Here is a 15,834-nt window from a genome sequence, read left to right as displayed (position 1 = left end):
TTGACGGTCAGTAATATAAATGTCGTGTCTTGGTACTTACTCTTAAAAGACATCTATTTAGTTGTTTATAGAAAGAGTGCCAAATGGTAGAATAACAATCTGTTTGACAAGTGATTCCCTAAATAGACATGTTGTAAAGAGAACATGTAAATGGCAATCCTCTCTAAAAACTGAAAGCTTAATATACAATCCTACATCTGATAATGGAATTTTTTAAAAAACAACACTTAGGAAAATAACACGTTTTTAATAGTCAGAGAAATAAAGTTTGGGATCTAAGTTTCACGCACACATAAGCATGTATGTATGAATATACACAAATATTTATTTGGATAAATACATACATATGACACAATATATATGACAAGGATAGACACATTACTGAAGATATAGAATAGAGTTGAAGATGAAAAATAGAATTGGAGATAAAGCTGGAAATATTCCATACATAAATTTAATTTCTGCCTTTCATCTCTTAACTTAAACTTTTTGCATGCTGTGGTGCTTTAAATCATTGTGAAAACATAATAAAACTTTCTTTCAGAACTTCTCTGTCCAGTCCTAATCATGCTATCTTGTTTTTGAGTTTCCTATATGATTGTTGGAAACGGCGTTTAGCAAGGAGAATTAATGAATAAAGCTGAGTTGTTCCACTCGGGGGATGTTCCAGACACCAGCTCCTGCGTCCTCAGGGCTTTGCACACAGGCGGTATCAGCAGTAACATGCTTTTGATAATAACCTTATGTTGATGCCCCAGGTACACCACAACCAAGTGTGTTGCATTGAGAACCTGGTTCTGTTAGCTGTAACGACAATTATTAAATATGAACCTGACTTTTCCATCTGCTTTTAAGCCACTACAAAGAAAATAAATGTGAGAAAAGGAAGAATCTTGCAGAGAAAATAAATAGGGGTAGGTGTGAGGAGGAGAATCATGAGAATTGTGACTAATCCGAAATGGATACTTTAGAAATATCAGCTGCAAGCTTTCCTCCACAGTCCTAGCACTGCTCACCCTGATATTTTTAATAAATATAAATGAAAAATCACTTGACAGTATTATGCAATTTTATCTATTTTACTATTAATTCAAATAATTATGGTGATTATAGCTAATATTAATAAGATGCTGACTATGAACCTGAGAATGTTCTCAGTACTTCCTGTAAATTTGTTTTCACAGTAAGTCTATGAGGTAGATTATTATGATTATTTCTATTTTATATTTGAAGGAAATAAGAATGAGCCTCCCAAGATTGCTGAGTTTACAACCAACATACGTTCACTTCAATTTATCTTAACTTCAACATCTTGAGTCATAGAAAAACACAACTGACAATTAAGTATTGAGCTTGAGTCTCTGGAAGACACAAAATAGAGGAGCTTAATGTTATTAGAACTTAATTGGCCAGAATTTCAGAAAGATGCCTAACTACAGCTGTTGAAATAATAATGCCTTCTTTTCACCGTTTCAAGGGATCAAGGAGCATGGGTCAGAGCTTGTGCAACCTGAATCAACAGGAACATTCAATCAACGCTCTCATTCCTCAGTCATGTTGGTTAACTGGGCTTGAATTGGATAAGAAAAGTTGTCAATTCTTCTGTTTTAATGGCAGTCATTTTCTAAGTGTACAGATTCCACTATAGAACATATAAATAGCATCATTCTATTACTAATATATGTGTTTCTCATTGAAAATTTGGTTTATCACAAAAATATATAGAAGAAAACGGTGGTGATTATGTAATTCATTTCAAGGTAGAGTTAGTCTTTCTAATCATTATATATTATCTATCTAGATAAATAGGTAGATAATTCATTAAATAGATAAATTTCTTTAGGCAAGGGAGAGGTGTTATAAATAAGAAGCCATTAATCTGATGCTACCAAAAATTTTTGGTTCCATAACAATAATTGTATAAATACTCATTGGGGAAAAAACCGTAATATATCCCATCTACAGGGGGATCAGGATTATATTTGTTAGCTATGCTCATACCATATATTTTATCAATTTTTTCCCATGGTAAGATAATAGAATATAATTTTCTACTATTAGTTCTCAGCTTTTCGTTCTATATTGAACATGAATGCATGCAATTATAATTGGGAAATAAATTTACCCTTTAAATGGTCTTATTAAATATATATATAAATTTATTCACAGAATTCATGAAGTATAAATCATGGAATAGGTAACATGCTTCTTGTTTTTAGGTTTCCTTGAGTCACACACTACAATCTCTTTACAATCCTCAGGGAGTTGTGGGAGCTTAGATAAAAAATGTAATCATTTACCAAGCACGAGTGGGGGACAAATGCACCCACCTAGCAAATATACATTAATACAGTGTGTGCTCAGTGCCACGCCCCTCGACTCTCCCTGAAGGGCTAAAACGTAGAGGCCGTAAGCACAAACTCAGATAATCACATGTGGAGAACACTTGCAGGAAGTTATGTCTACTGTTTCTGAAGGTTATAACTAGAGCCAGTTTGAAAGAAAGCAAATACACAGAGTGAGCCTAGCATTTTTCAGCTTGCAACTTTTCATCTGTAAAAGGAGAATGGTGGGTTAGATGCTGTCTGAAACCTCCTGTGGCTTTAATGGTGTAGATAATATTACTTAGGTAGAAGCTCAGCCACGATTTGATCGTCAGATATAATGATTTGTTTATCTTAACTGAATGTTGCTTCTTCACTTCAATCATATCATAACAACATGTTAGGATTGAATAGCCCACCAGGGTCATCTTGTCAAGCTCATTAAACTTCCTAATAAATATCAGACACTTGGACAGATATATCATTAATACTCCCGAGTAAATAACAATGTCTTCAGAGGGCAGAGACCATTTGAATTACTCAGTGAAACTTTTCCAAGAAAGGTCCACACTTTATTTAATAATTCACATATCGATGCTTACAATAAGCTGGCACACGTTTTTAACACATCGTTAATCATAAATCCACCTGCCACTCATTTATTCACGCCTTAGATTTTTAACTCCTTTTTCCTCCTTCTTCCCTTCTTTCCTGCCCTGAAGAACTTAGAGTGTAGCAGATAAGACAGCCACACTACCAGAAACCAGGCAGCAACGTGATGAAAGCTACAACAGAGAGCCACGTACCACCATGATGGGAGCAGATGAGGAAGTCAGTCAGTTTACATGGGAGGGGTCTGAAAAGACGTCACAGAGGTGTCTTTCAAAGAAAAATTGGCCTGAATGGTGTCTGGCTGTCAGGAGGAAAATATGTGCGAGGCGTGGAGCCTGCAGACACTTGGAGGGGGCTCTACACTTTCACAAAGCTGTGAAATTTGTATTTGTATCAGTTTACTCAGTTTCCCAAAAGGCGGATCCTAAGTGAGTTCTATCTAATATCTGGATACTTATATATGTAAACATATATATTTATTTATGCGTATGCATTATATGCTTAATCATATACATATTCCAAAATGTGGTATGTTGGAAGATAAGGGTGACACAAAATTGGACTTTTGTGCAGATTCTATCTTTCTATGGTTGGGAGCATATAGTGCAATAAGAACTAGTTCTATATAGCCACCAATTCACTATGTTCTGTTTAGGTGGAGGACTCAGACACCCTTTGAATTAACACAAATTTCATAAATCCACAGTACTTGACCCCATGGCTTTAGAGACAGAGGCTACTCTTGTGATAAAACCAACAGATTGGAGATTCTGAGTCATTATTGCTAAACGATGAAGTCAGCTTGCTTTTAAAAGGAAACAGATAAGTTATTTACCTTTCCGCGGCACAATGAGCAACTTTCAAAGGATGGAAGAAGAGGATATTTACAACAAATGTAACCAAAACACTACTCAGTAAATACACTGATGACAGTGCATCCTTAGAATTTATTAGCGTCAGCACTTTTCTCCCAAAGAAATCTTCAAAGATTGGCAATTAAAAAGTAAGAAGTTTTGGTAGATATTCTTAATACTAACGATGGTAAAATGCTAAGGATTCTAAAGCTATGAGCTAAATAAAAAGAAAAAAGTAGAATTTAAAAAAAGAGTTTTTGTATCCACTGAAGGGAACTTACCTGTCTTAAAAACCTTGCCTCTGACATAATTGAAAAAAGAAAGTTCTCTGTCTGCTTACACAAGCTTGTGCTGTGTTCTGTTGACTCACGAGACATTGAACCTGAAGGGATTCACTCAGTCTCGAGCTCTGTGTCGAGGGGCATATTGATGGTGCAACACAAGACAGACCCAGGAGCTGTACAGATGGCGCTATTTATAAAATTCACATTTTATAAAGTTATATTAATAAATTTATGTTTTAAAAAATCCCAGTAGTTTAGGGAAATCTCCTTCTGACCAAAATAGTTTTCAACCTCCACCTCCCAGAAAGCTGATCTTGAAAAGAAAAATAACGACCAAAAAGAAAAAAGAGGTATACCAAGAGGACTGAGGTCAGGTATGCTTTAAGTATCCGGCACTACATCAAACGGGGGAGGAAAAGAGAACAAATTGGTACCCGCCCCTCCCCCCACAGACAGTGTGATAACTGGGGGAGACAAGAAGTGCAGAGCAGCCAGCAGACACAGATGGGGCATCAGCCCGGCTCCGAGAGAGCACAGGATGGAGCTAAGTCCTCCAGAAAAGGTGAAGGATGAAGATCCAGGTATGAAGAAATACTTTGCCTGATTTGACCAAAAGCGGAAGATGAGAAGCTCTCTCAATAAGATGTGGAAGAGATATTATTTTTTAAAAAAGAACAATTTTGGACATAAAAAGAGTTTCCAGAAAGAGTTTCCAGACTGAGCAAGAACTTATCATCCAGTCATAGTGAAAAAAGGTGTACCCCAGTCACTTAGTCAAAAAGAATTAGCTATCTAAAAAGGCAACGAGGGGCTGGCCCCGTGGCCAAGTGGTTAAGTTCGTGCGCTCCGCTGCAGGTGGCCCAGTGTTTTGTTGGTTTGGATCCCGGGTGCGGACATGGCACTGCTCATCAAACCATGCTGAGGCAGGGTCCCACATGCCACAACCAGAAGGACCCACAACAAAGAATATACAACTATGTACTGGGGGGCTTTGGGGAGAAAAAGGAAAATAATAAAATCTTTGGGATTAAAAAAAAAATGAGCAACTGTTTCCTCTCTTTTATACAGCCATGGACTCAGGGTTTGGCTCGGATCTACAGCCCAGAACATAGCCTTGTGGCCCTAACTGCAAAAGATGATGAGAGGCCAATAAATGTAGTTCCTAGCTAAGTAGGTATAAATTTCCAGCTAAAATGCATTTGTTCTATAACCAAATGGAAGACCAAGAGGATGGACATTGGCCAACATTAGCAGACATATGGCGGACACCAGACTACCTTATTTTAAATTCTGCTGGTGACCAGGGGAGGCAGTAAGTGGTAGACAATAGGTAAGTAGTATACATACATGAAGAAAACAATAGGGGCCAGCATGGTGGCGTAATGGTTAAGTTCATGTGCTGCACTTCAGGGGCCCAAGGTTCACAGGTTTGAATTCCAGGCATGGACCTACCTACAACTCATCAAGCCATGCTGTGGCAGTGTCCCACATACAAAAAAGAGAGGAGGATTGGCAAAGATGTTAGTTCCACTGACAATCTTCCTCAAGTAAAAGGAGGAGGATTGGAAACAGATGTTAGCTCAGGGCCAATCTTCCTCACCAAAAAAAAAAAAAAAAAAAGAATACAATACATAAAATTTGTGTTCTTAAATTGAAAACATGTATGAAATTTATGAACCTTTGAGACTATCTACAAGAACTAGTTTGAGATATGTAGTTTAAGAAATAAAACCTATCCTAAGCAAACTATCTTTCAGTGACCAAATATCCAACCATTACTGCACAAGAGAGGATTATATTTTTTTATAGTAAAATAATTCAAAACCCATACTAGTGCAGCCATTTTGATGTGAAACCCTGTTCCTCAAACTTGGAAAATATTAGAACCTTATTTTGATATACAATATCAGCTGATAATTGAGATTCTTTACAATCCCATTTTAGGGGGCCGGCCCAGTGGCGCAGCGGTTAAGTTCGAGCGTTCCACTTCTCGGCAGCCCAGGGTTTGCCGGTTCGGATCCCGGGTGCAGACATGGCACTGCTTGGCAAAAGCCATGCTGTGGTAGGCGTCCCACCTATAAAATAGAGGAGGATGGGCATGGATGTTAGCTCAGGGCCAGTCTTCCTCAGTGAAAAGAGGAGGATTGGCAATAGTTAGCTCAGGGCTAATCTTCCTCAAAAAAAAAAAATCCTTTTTCATCTCTTAATAATCAATATAGGTTTGATTTTTTTCATTATATCTAGCAACTACATTTATCAGGTAAGTTTGAATTGTGAGAAAAGTTATAAAATTCTGCGAGTTTTGTTTAGAATAAAAAGGTAAGTGTAATTTTCCCGAAAGCCCAGAGTAGCAGTTCTCCACTCTGTCAACAAAAGTATAATCTTCTCTAGAAAAGCAGAAATTTGTGGGAATATGAGAGGTGTAGCATCCCACGTGACGGAAAAAGCTTTAAGAAGGATACAAAGAGAGGCTCATTCTCCCCCAGCTGCGGCCAGAATAGAGAGTTTAGACAATGGGCACCTGCAGGTGACATGTAGTAAGAAGGGAAGAGGCAGTTACCTAGGTGGTTAGTCTCACGTTCAGTTCAGCCTGTGGTGGTGACGTGGAGAACAGAGGGAGCGAGAGGAGCCCCTGGAAGGAGAGGGAACACTGAGTGCCTGGTTCCTGCTCCATCCTCCTCCTTCCCTGTGGAATGAGGCACCTTGGAGAATCCCTAAGATTTAGTTTCCTTTGTCTCTTCTTCCATTTCAGAATGCGTCTGCTCAACTCCTGGACTGTGCAAAAATTAAGTGAAATCACCTATATAAAAGGGCTTGACACCAAGAAGTGCAATGACACATGCAACATGCTCGCCACGGGAATGGCAGTGGCAGTTTTCATTCCTTCTTTGGTGACAAGTTTTATCATAAAAATATATCAAGCTAACAATATACTAGTCAACAAGTTCTGACTGAATATCTGCTAGGTGATAGGCGCTGGGTTACTAAACAGTAGTGCTGGGGGTGATACAGGAGGTGATAGAGGGGGTAAGGGGAGGAGGAGGGGAGGGAAGAGAAGGAGAAAGGAAGGAATGATTCAAGTGAGGCAGCCACACAGCAGAGGCCTGGAGGCTTAAATGCTTCAGAGCAGAGGTTCCCAAATCTGGATCTTGTTTCTTGACGTGTCAGATGCCTTCTTTTTCTGTGACTATAAAATTATTTAAGCCCCTATTATAATATCACCATGTCCATTGGTCGCTTTGGCTATCTAGCATTCCGTCCTAACAGTACCTCCGAATTTAGCATCATGGAATTCTCTCTTGCTCCTAGTACAGAGCAGACCATTTGATCAGCTGGCCTGTTCTTCCTCGGCCGGTAAGTGCACATGAGACCCGTGGGAGGCTGTGGACTGTCCCCTCTACACCTGCCCTCAGGCCAGACTTTTAGGGCTGCAGAGGCAGCTCTTGATGATTTCCTGTCTCAGTCCTCCCCAGTAACCAAGGCAGCGCCTTCTCCATCATTTCTGTGAACTCTTCATCTGAACAACAGAACCCCTTTTACCTAGATTTAAGAAAGGAAGACAGCCAAGGCTCAAGTCACACGTACTGATACCGGATCTCTAAAGAGCTTTCAGGAACCTCTACATTAAAGAAGTTCTCGAGTCAGCATTAGCAGCCAGCACATACCCACTGAAGAGCACTTGAGAACCACTTGTTTAGAGCCTTGCTTTTCAGAGTGTGGTACAGACACTGGCTGCACTGGCTGCACTGGGGAACGTGTCAAAAATACAGAATACAAGCCCTACTCTTAATCGGAATCTGCATTTTTACAAGACCCCCAAGTGCTTCTCATGTATATTAAAGTTTCAGAAGCAGGAGGAAGACAACTCGTTTTAAAAAAAAAGTTCAAGTAAAGAAGAGATTACAAGTCGATGTGAAATGCTCAATTTAAATAGTGTGTAAGACACGGTTTTAGAGGCACGGGGTTCTCAACGTGTAAAAATTTTCTGTGAAATAGCAACTCAACTGCAATTTCCTGATATCAGTTTTAGGTTATTAATATTCACCATGATGTGTTAAGGGGTCTATTTTTTTGAGAAAATGGAAAATGATAAAGGAAATGGAATTTTCTCTTATCTGTGGTTAACAAACTTCTCGGAACACAGGTTTCAGTGATGATGGAGAACATTGCTCCATCTAGCGGTACCATCTGCAACTTTCAGACAGAAGGGGGAGAAGGACACAATGTTGTTTGGAGGGGCCAAGTAGGGCAGGTTCAATCTGTCTCAACAACGGTAAAATGTTTATCTCAGCGCAGAGTGTCAAAAGTTTCTCTTTACTAATGTCTCACTAAGTGTCTAAGTTTCACTAAGTTTCTGAGGTTGAAACAAACCTATGCTTTTAACTATATCAACATGAATAAACTATTCACAGGAGTGGGAGGAGGAAAGGAAAGAAGGGACAAAAGATGAGGGGTTTCAGAGGCCGGCCCGGTGGCACAGCGGTTAAGTTTGCACATTCCACTTTGGTGGCCTGGGGTTCACTGGACTGGATCCTGGGTGCGGACATGGTGCTGCTTGTCAAGCCACGCTGTGGTAGGCATCCCATATATAAAGTAGAGGAAGATAGGCACAGATGTTAGCTCAGAGTCAGTCTTCCTCAGCAAAAAAAAAAAGTGAGGGGATTCAGTTGATGGTTGAAATTACATTTAAAAGAGGTAGAAACTTTCAGACTTTAATTAGGCTTAATGCAAAAATGATGAAAGACTGAACTCAGTTCCTTGAATCCACACTATGAGCTTTAGTTCACGGAACTAAAGGATTAGCTGAAATGATCAGCTCTTGTGTCAGTCTGGTTTGAAACCCAGCTGCATGATTGACTGGGTAACTTTTACCTCTCTATCCTCAATATTTTCATGGAAAAACTATGGATGATGGTGCTAAAAGGGGGATTTTTGGCAAAGTCCAGCTCGCATGTTGGTTGGTATTTTTACCAGTGTTTATGAAAAAATCACTAAAATTTTTTAAAAAGTCACTGTGCAGAACCAATGTCACCTGATGAAGGTTTTCCAGGAACCACAGATCATGACTGATTCAATTCCATGCACCAGAGGTCATTACAGTAAAAAACACACACGAAATAAACAAACAAAATAGTTGCTTAAGTTGAGTGGAATAATGTATGTAAAGCTCTTAACGTGGTAATACACGGACTGGCCCCAGCTGGTAGGTCGTGTACACAGAGTAAATACTAATAAAGTGTCAGCTGTTCTTGTCATCATCATCGTCATTGTCATTGTTATATACCCCAGTGCTAGCAAATTCCCTGCTCACTATTATTTGTATGAAGTAGATGATTGAAATGCTTGGTCCCTCAGATATATTACATCGCTATTATATCATTCTACTGTGTGTTTTGAGAAGCCTTTCCCACACAAGACGAAGATTTGCAAAAAGTCTTAAGAAATCTTCTTGCTCTTATTTCCTCACTGCAGCATAGCGCCCAGGACCCAGTGGGAGTGTAATAGATTATGGTGTAAGATTAAGCAGATGGATATTTTACCATCATCCATAAATTGCATCACATGGACAACTGGAATTCTTGCCAGTGTTTCTGTTCAGTTTCAAAATTAATAGGAGCAGAATCTGCCATCATATACTGTTGCTAATGATGACCTGGATGCTTGCCCCATCCGATCCTTACTGTATTAATTTCCTGTGGCCACAGTAAGAAGTTACCACAAATTACGTGGCTTAAAACAAGAGAAATTCATTGTCTAACAGTTCTGGAAGCCAAAAGTCAGAAGTCACCAGGCTGAAATCATGGTGTCAGGAGGGCAGCGCTCCCTCCAGAGGTCCCAGAACAGAATCTGTTCCTAGTCTCTTCCAGGTTCTCAGGGCTGCAGGCACTCAGTGACTTGTGGCGGCATCTTTCCCTCTTCAAGGCCAGTATATTGAAATCTCTCTCTGCAATGTCTTCCAACCACCTCCTCTCCTCCATGTGTGTGTCAAGAAAGAATACTTGTGATCGCATTTAGGGTCCACCAGGATAATTCAGGATAATCTCATCATCTCAAGATCCTTAACCTAATCACATATGCAAAGACGCTTTTTCCTTATAAGGTAACATGTGCAGTGTCCAGGGCCATTTTTCAGCCTACTATATGTATTTCCCACACAACAGCTGATTAAAGAATATGTTGAGAGTGGAATAATGTTTAGTTCGTGAACAGCCATATATTAATAAGAAACATTTATTAGGAAGAACAAGGAGGGGCACAATGATAGTTGTTCTCATAACTGTTACCTCATTTGACCCTCATAACAACTGTGGGGTTGGATGTTACTGCTTTTATTTAAACGATGAGAACATTTAAGTATCACAAATAGTAAGTGTCAAAGATGTGATTTGAAGCTGGTGTATTTGTGTCTGTTTTTTGACTCTGCCAGTTTTCTTCCTACCCATGATACCTACTTTTGTCCTTCTAAGCAGTGGTATTTCTACATGTCTGAGGGGGAAAAATAGTTTATAATTGCCTAAGTAATTGTTTCAAAATATTTCCAACATGCTGTGAATTTGCACGCTCACTGGATATAAATCCTAAATTGTTTTTATAATCAACTTTCTTTAAAGTTAATATTTTACCACCATTGATATAGGTTGAATGATGAAACCTTTTAAAAATAATCTTGGTTGATGATCTGACAACTATGCATGTTTCACTTACTTAGGACATACTAAAGAGCAGCCTACTTTTATGTTCAACTGTTTTAAACACTCCTAGAATATTCCAAAAAGCTCCAGGCAAATCCAAACACAGTTTACAGTCATTTAGGCATTTGTCTGAAACACCAATGGCCAACCACTTGGGATTTTTCCTGAGGTTGCACTGAGGTATTGCTAACTCACAGTTTATGTGTGGTTGTCTCTACAGACTAAGAATTCATAAACTTTGAATCGGTGCTGGAATTTAAGGAATCATAGGAATCACTTCATCCAAACCTTTTATTTTACCAACGACACTCATACAAGTTGTGTCTTCTCTACGGCGACAAAGTGAAGAAGTCTTAGATGCTGGCAGGAATTCCACTCTCTCGATAATCAGCCCAGGTCAACTTTCTTTTCTCATGCTTCCTTCCTCTCTCCCCTCCTTCCTTCCCCTCTCCTCTGCTTCCTTCTATCCTTGCTTTCTCCTTTCTTCTTTTCTTTTGTGGTTTCCTTCTTTCATGCTTTCACGCTTTTGTTCTCTCTTTCACTGCAGGATGTCAGTAACCAAAAGTACAATATCCTGGCTCCCAGCCCAAGTGTAAAAGACTCAGGATAGCAAGTTTTAGGGGGTTCTAATCAATGTGAGATTTTATGATTCTCTATGATATTCAAAGTCATTACAAGTTTGATTTAAAGAATACCTCTCATAATTTTGGGGACTCTCATTCTTACAAATTATCGACAGTGGCCCATCTCATACAATTTATATAAATATAAGCTACTTAGGCATTATTTATTATTTACTCAACACATAATAATCAAGTCCCTACTATGTTCCAGAAAAGACAGACAGGATATAATCCTGAAAAAGATAAATGTCCCTGTTCTTATATCTTTAAAAAAGAAATGTGCATATAGTTAATAATACTATATTGTACACTTAAAATTTTGTTAATAGGGTAGATCACATATTGTGTATGTGTGTTTGTTTTAATAGACTTTATCTTTTAGAGCAGTTTTACTTTCACAGCAAAATTGAGAAGGAGGCACAGAGATTTCTGATATACTCCCATCCCTATTCACAAAAAAATCTCCCCCATTGTCGAAGTCCCCCACCTGAGTAGTACATCTATGACAGCTGATGAACCTACATGTATGTATCATTATCACCCAAAGTCCACGGTTTGCACTAGGGTTCACTCTTGGTGTGGTACATTCATGGGGCTTGGACAAATATATAATGACATGTATCCACCATTACAGTATCACACACAGTAGCCTCATTGCCTAAAAATCTTCTGTGTTCTATCTGTTAGTCTCTCCTTCCCTCTAGCCCCTGGGAACCACTGATCTTTTTACTATCTCTATAGTTTTGCCTTTTCCAGCATATCCTTTAGTTGTAATCATAAAGTATGTAGCCTTTTCAGATTGACTTCTTTCATTGAGTTATATGCACTTAAGTTTCCTCTATGTGTTTTGTGGCTTGATAGCCCATTTCTTTTTTTTTTTTTATATTAGCATGGATGAGTTTATTTCCATGAAAGATTGTCAGACTCCTAAATTACCATCTGCTTTCTCTGATCCTTTCATTTGATCCTTGCATCTAGTGCAGTGGGTCTGAAGCCCATCTGCACATTAGGATTACCTGTATGCTTTTAATAAATCGCATCATTTGTGTCCCCACTCTGGACACTTAAACTAGAGTCTCTGGGCGAGGGGCAAGGCCATGGGTGTTTTGTTTTGTTTTGTTTTTTAACACTCAAATTTTGGAATTTTACTTCTTATATTATTTCAAGGAAAATATTATTACAGTTGAAATTTGTCCCAATTATTTATCCAATTAGAATTTGATTCTCTGAGGAGCACAGATTTCCCTGAAGTAGACCATGATGACATCGCAGCAGGAGAAAAAAGGATCTAGATACATCGCACTGCACAGTTTCTCTGTTTGTCCATACTTCTGGGTAAACTAGGTATTAAATTTACAACATTTTTTTTCCTGTTAACTTATTTATTGCATTATACAGAAAAATGCCCAAAACGTGAGCATAGAGCTCAATGATTTTTTTTTTATTAATGTTATGATAGATTATAACCTTGTGAGATTTCAGTTGTACATTATTGTTAGTCATGTTGTGGGTATACCTCTTCCCCCTTTGTGCCCTCCCCCTACCCCCCCTTTTCCCTGATAACCACTGATCAGATCTCCTTGTCAATATATTAACTTCCACCTATGAGTGGAGTCATATAGAGTTCATCTTTTTCTGACTGGCTTATTTCGCTTAACATAATACCCTTGAGGTCCATCCACGTTGCTGCGAATGGGCCAATTTTGTCTTTTTTATGGCTGAGTAGCATTCCATTGTGTATATATACCATATCTTCTTTATCCAATCATCAGTTTCTGGGCATGTAGGTTGGTTCCATGTCTTGGCTATTGTAAATAATGCTGCGATGAACATAGGGGTGCAAGGGACTCTTGGGATTTCTGATTTCAGGTTCTTAGGATAGATACCCAGTAATGGGATGGCTGGGTCATAGGGTATTTCTATTTTTAACTTTTTGAGAAATCTCCATACTGTTTTCCATAGTGTCTGTACCAGTTTGCATTCCCACCAACAGTGTATGAGGGTTCCTTTTTCTCCACAACCTCTCCAACATTTGTTGCTCTTGGTTTTGGATGTTTTTGCCAATCTAACGGGTGTAAGGTGATATCTTAGTGTAGTTTTGATTTGCATTTCCCTGATGATTAGCGATGATGAACATCTTTTCATGTGTCTATTGGCCATATTCATATCTTCTTTTGAGAAATGTCTGTTCATGTCCTCTGCCCATTTTTTGACCGGGTTGTTTGATTTTTTGTTGTTAAGCCATGTGAGTTCTTTGTATATTATGGAGATTAACCCTTTGTCGGATAAGTGGCTTGTAAATATTTTTTCCCAATTAGTGAGCTGTTTTTTTGTTTCAATCCTGTTTTCCCTTGCCTTGAAGAAGCTCTTTAGTCTGATGAAGTCCCATTTGTTTATTCTTTCTATTGTTTCCCTCAACTGAGGAGTTATAGTGTCCGAAAAGATTCTTTTGAAACTGATGTCAAAGAGTGTACTGCCTATATTCTCTTCCAGAAGACTTATTGTTTCCGGCCCAATCTTTAGGTCTTTGATCCCTTTTGAGTTTATTTTGGTGTGTGGTGAAAAAGAATGGTCAATTTTCAATCTTTTGCATGTGGCTGTCCAGTTTTCCCAGCACCATTTGTTGAAGAGACTTTCTTTTCTCCATTGTAGGCCCTCTGCTCATTTGTCGAAGATTAGCTGTCCATAGATGTGTGGTTTTATCTCTGGGCTTTCAATTCTGTTCCATTAATCTGTGGACCTGTTTTTGTACCAGTACTATGCTGTTTTGATCACTGTAGCTTTGTAGTATGTTTTGAAATCGGGGATTGTGATTCCGCCGGCTTTGTTTTTCTTGCTCAGGATTGCTTTAGCAATTCGCGGTCTTTTGTTGCCCCATATGAATTTTAGGACTCTTTGTTCAATTTCTGTGAAGAATGTTCTTGGGATTCTGATTGGGATAGCATTGAATCTGTAGATTGCTTTAGGTAGTATGGACATTTTAACTATGTTTATTCTTCCAATCCATGTGCATGGAATGTCTTTCCATCTCTTTATGTCGTCGTCAATTTCTTTCAAGAAAGTCTTGTAGTTTTCATTGTATAGATCCTTCACTTCCTTGGTTAAGTTTATCCCAAGGTATTTTTTTCTTTTCGTTGCAAGTGTGAATGGGATTGAATTCTTGAGTTCTTTTTCTGTTAGTTCATTGTTAGTGTATAGAAATGCTACTGATTTATGTATGTTGATTTTATACCCTGCTACTTTGCTGTAGCTGTTGATTATTTCTAATAGTTCTTCTATGGATTCTTTGGGGTTTTCTATATATAAGATCATGTCGTCTGCAAACAGCGAGAGTTTTACTTCTTCATTACCTATTTGGATTCCTTTTATTTCTTTTTCCTGCTACTATGTTGAATAGGAATGGTGAGAGTGGGCACCCTTGTCTTGTTCCTGTCCTCAGAGGGATGGCTTTCAGTTTTTGTCCATTGAGTATGATGTTGGCTGTGGTTTGTCATATATGGCCTTTATTATGTTGAGGTACTTTCCTTCTATACCAATTTTATTGAGGATTTTTATCATAAATGGGTGTTGGATCTTGTCAAATGCTTTCTCTGCATCTATTGAGATGATCATGTGGTTTTTGTTTTTCATTTTGTTGATGTAGTGTATCACGTTGATTGACTTGCGGATGTTGAACCATCCCTGTGTCCCTGGTATAAATCCCACTTGATCATGGTGTATAATCTTTTTGATGTATTGCTATATTCAGTTTGCAAGAATTTTGTTGAGGATTTTTGCATCTATGTTCATCAGTGATATCGGCCTGTAGTTCTCCTTCTTTGTGTTGTCCTTGTCAGGTTTGGGGATCAGAGTGATGTTGGCTTCATAGAATGTGTTAGGGAATACTCCATCTTCCTCAATTTTCTGGAATAGTTTGAGAAGAATAGGTATTAAGTCTTTGAATGTTTGGTAGAATTCTCCAGAGAAGCTGTCTGGTCCTGGACTCTTATTTTTGGGGAGGTTTTGGCCTATTCAGATTCTCCATTTCTTGCTGATTCAGTTTGGGGAGGTTGTAGGAGTCTAGGAAGTTGTCCATTTCTTCCAGGTTGTTCGATTTGTTGGCATATAGTTTTTCATAGTATTCTCTTACGATCCCTTGTATTTAATTGGTATCTGTTGTGATTTCTCCTCTCTCATTCCTAATTTTATTTATTTGAGATTTCTCTCTTCTTTTCTTGGTGAGTCTGGCTAAAGGTTTGTAGATTTTGTTAATTTTTTTGAAGAACCAACTCTTTGTTTCATTGATCCTTTCTACTGTCTTTTTGTTTCAATATTGTTTATTTCTGCTCTTATTTTTATTATTTCCCTGCTTCTACTGACTCTGGGCTTTGTTTGTTCTTCTTTTTCTAGTTCTGTTAGGTGTCGTTTGAGGTTGCTTATGTGAGCTTTGTCTTGTTTAGTGAGGT

General features: G+C 38.5%; 1 protein-coding gene and 1 long non-coding RNA gene across 8 annotated transcripts in view; both read right to left on the bottom strand.

Annotated features, from left to right (window-relative positions):
• Nucleotides 1-15,834, bottom strand: part of LUZP2 (leucine zipper protein 2) — a 457,863-nt gene that overhangs the window by 204,705 nt on the left and 237,324 nt on the right. The gene's annotated exons all lie outside the window — the stretch shown is intronic.
• Nucleotides 2,873-6,762, bottom strand: LOC138925060 (uncharacterized). The gene is made up of 2 exons (XR_011440740.1): nucleotides 6,635-6,762; nucleotides 2,873-6,149 (listed from the first exon to the last, which is right to left on the bottom strand). It is a non-coding gene; the product is annotated as an uncharacterized lncRNA (long non-coding RNA).

This window comes from Equus caballus, chromosome 7, assembly GCF_041296265.1.
Source record: "Equus caballus isolate H_3958 breed thoroughbred chromosome 7, TB-T2T, whole genome shotgun sequence".
Lineage (NCBI taxonomy): Eukaryota > Metazoa > Chordata > Mammalia > Perissodactyla > Equidae > Equus > Equus caballus.
This window is presented reverse-complemented; position numbering and strand designations above follow the sequence as displayed.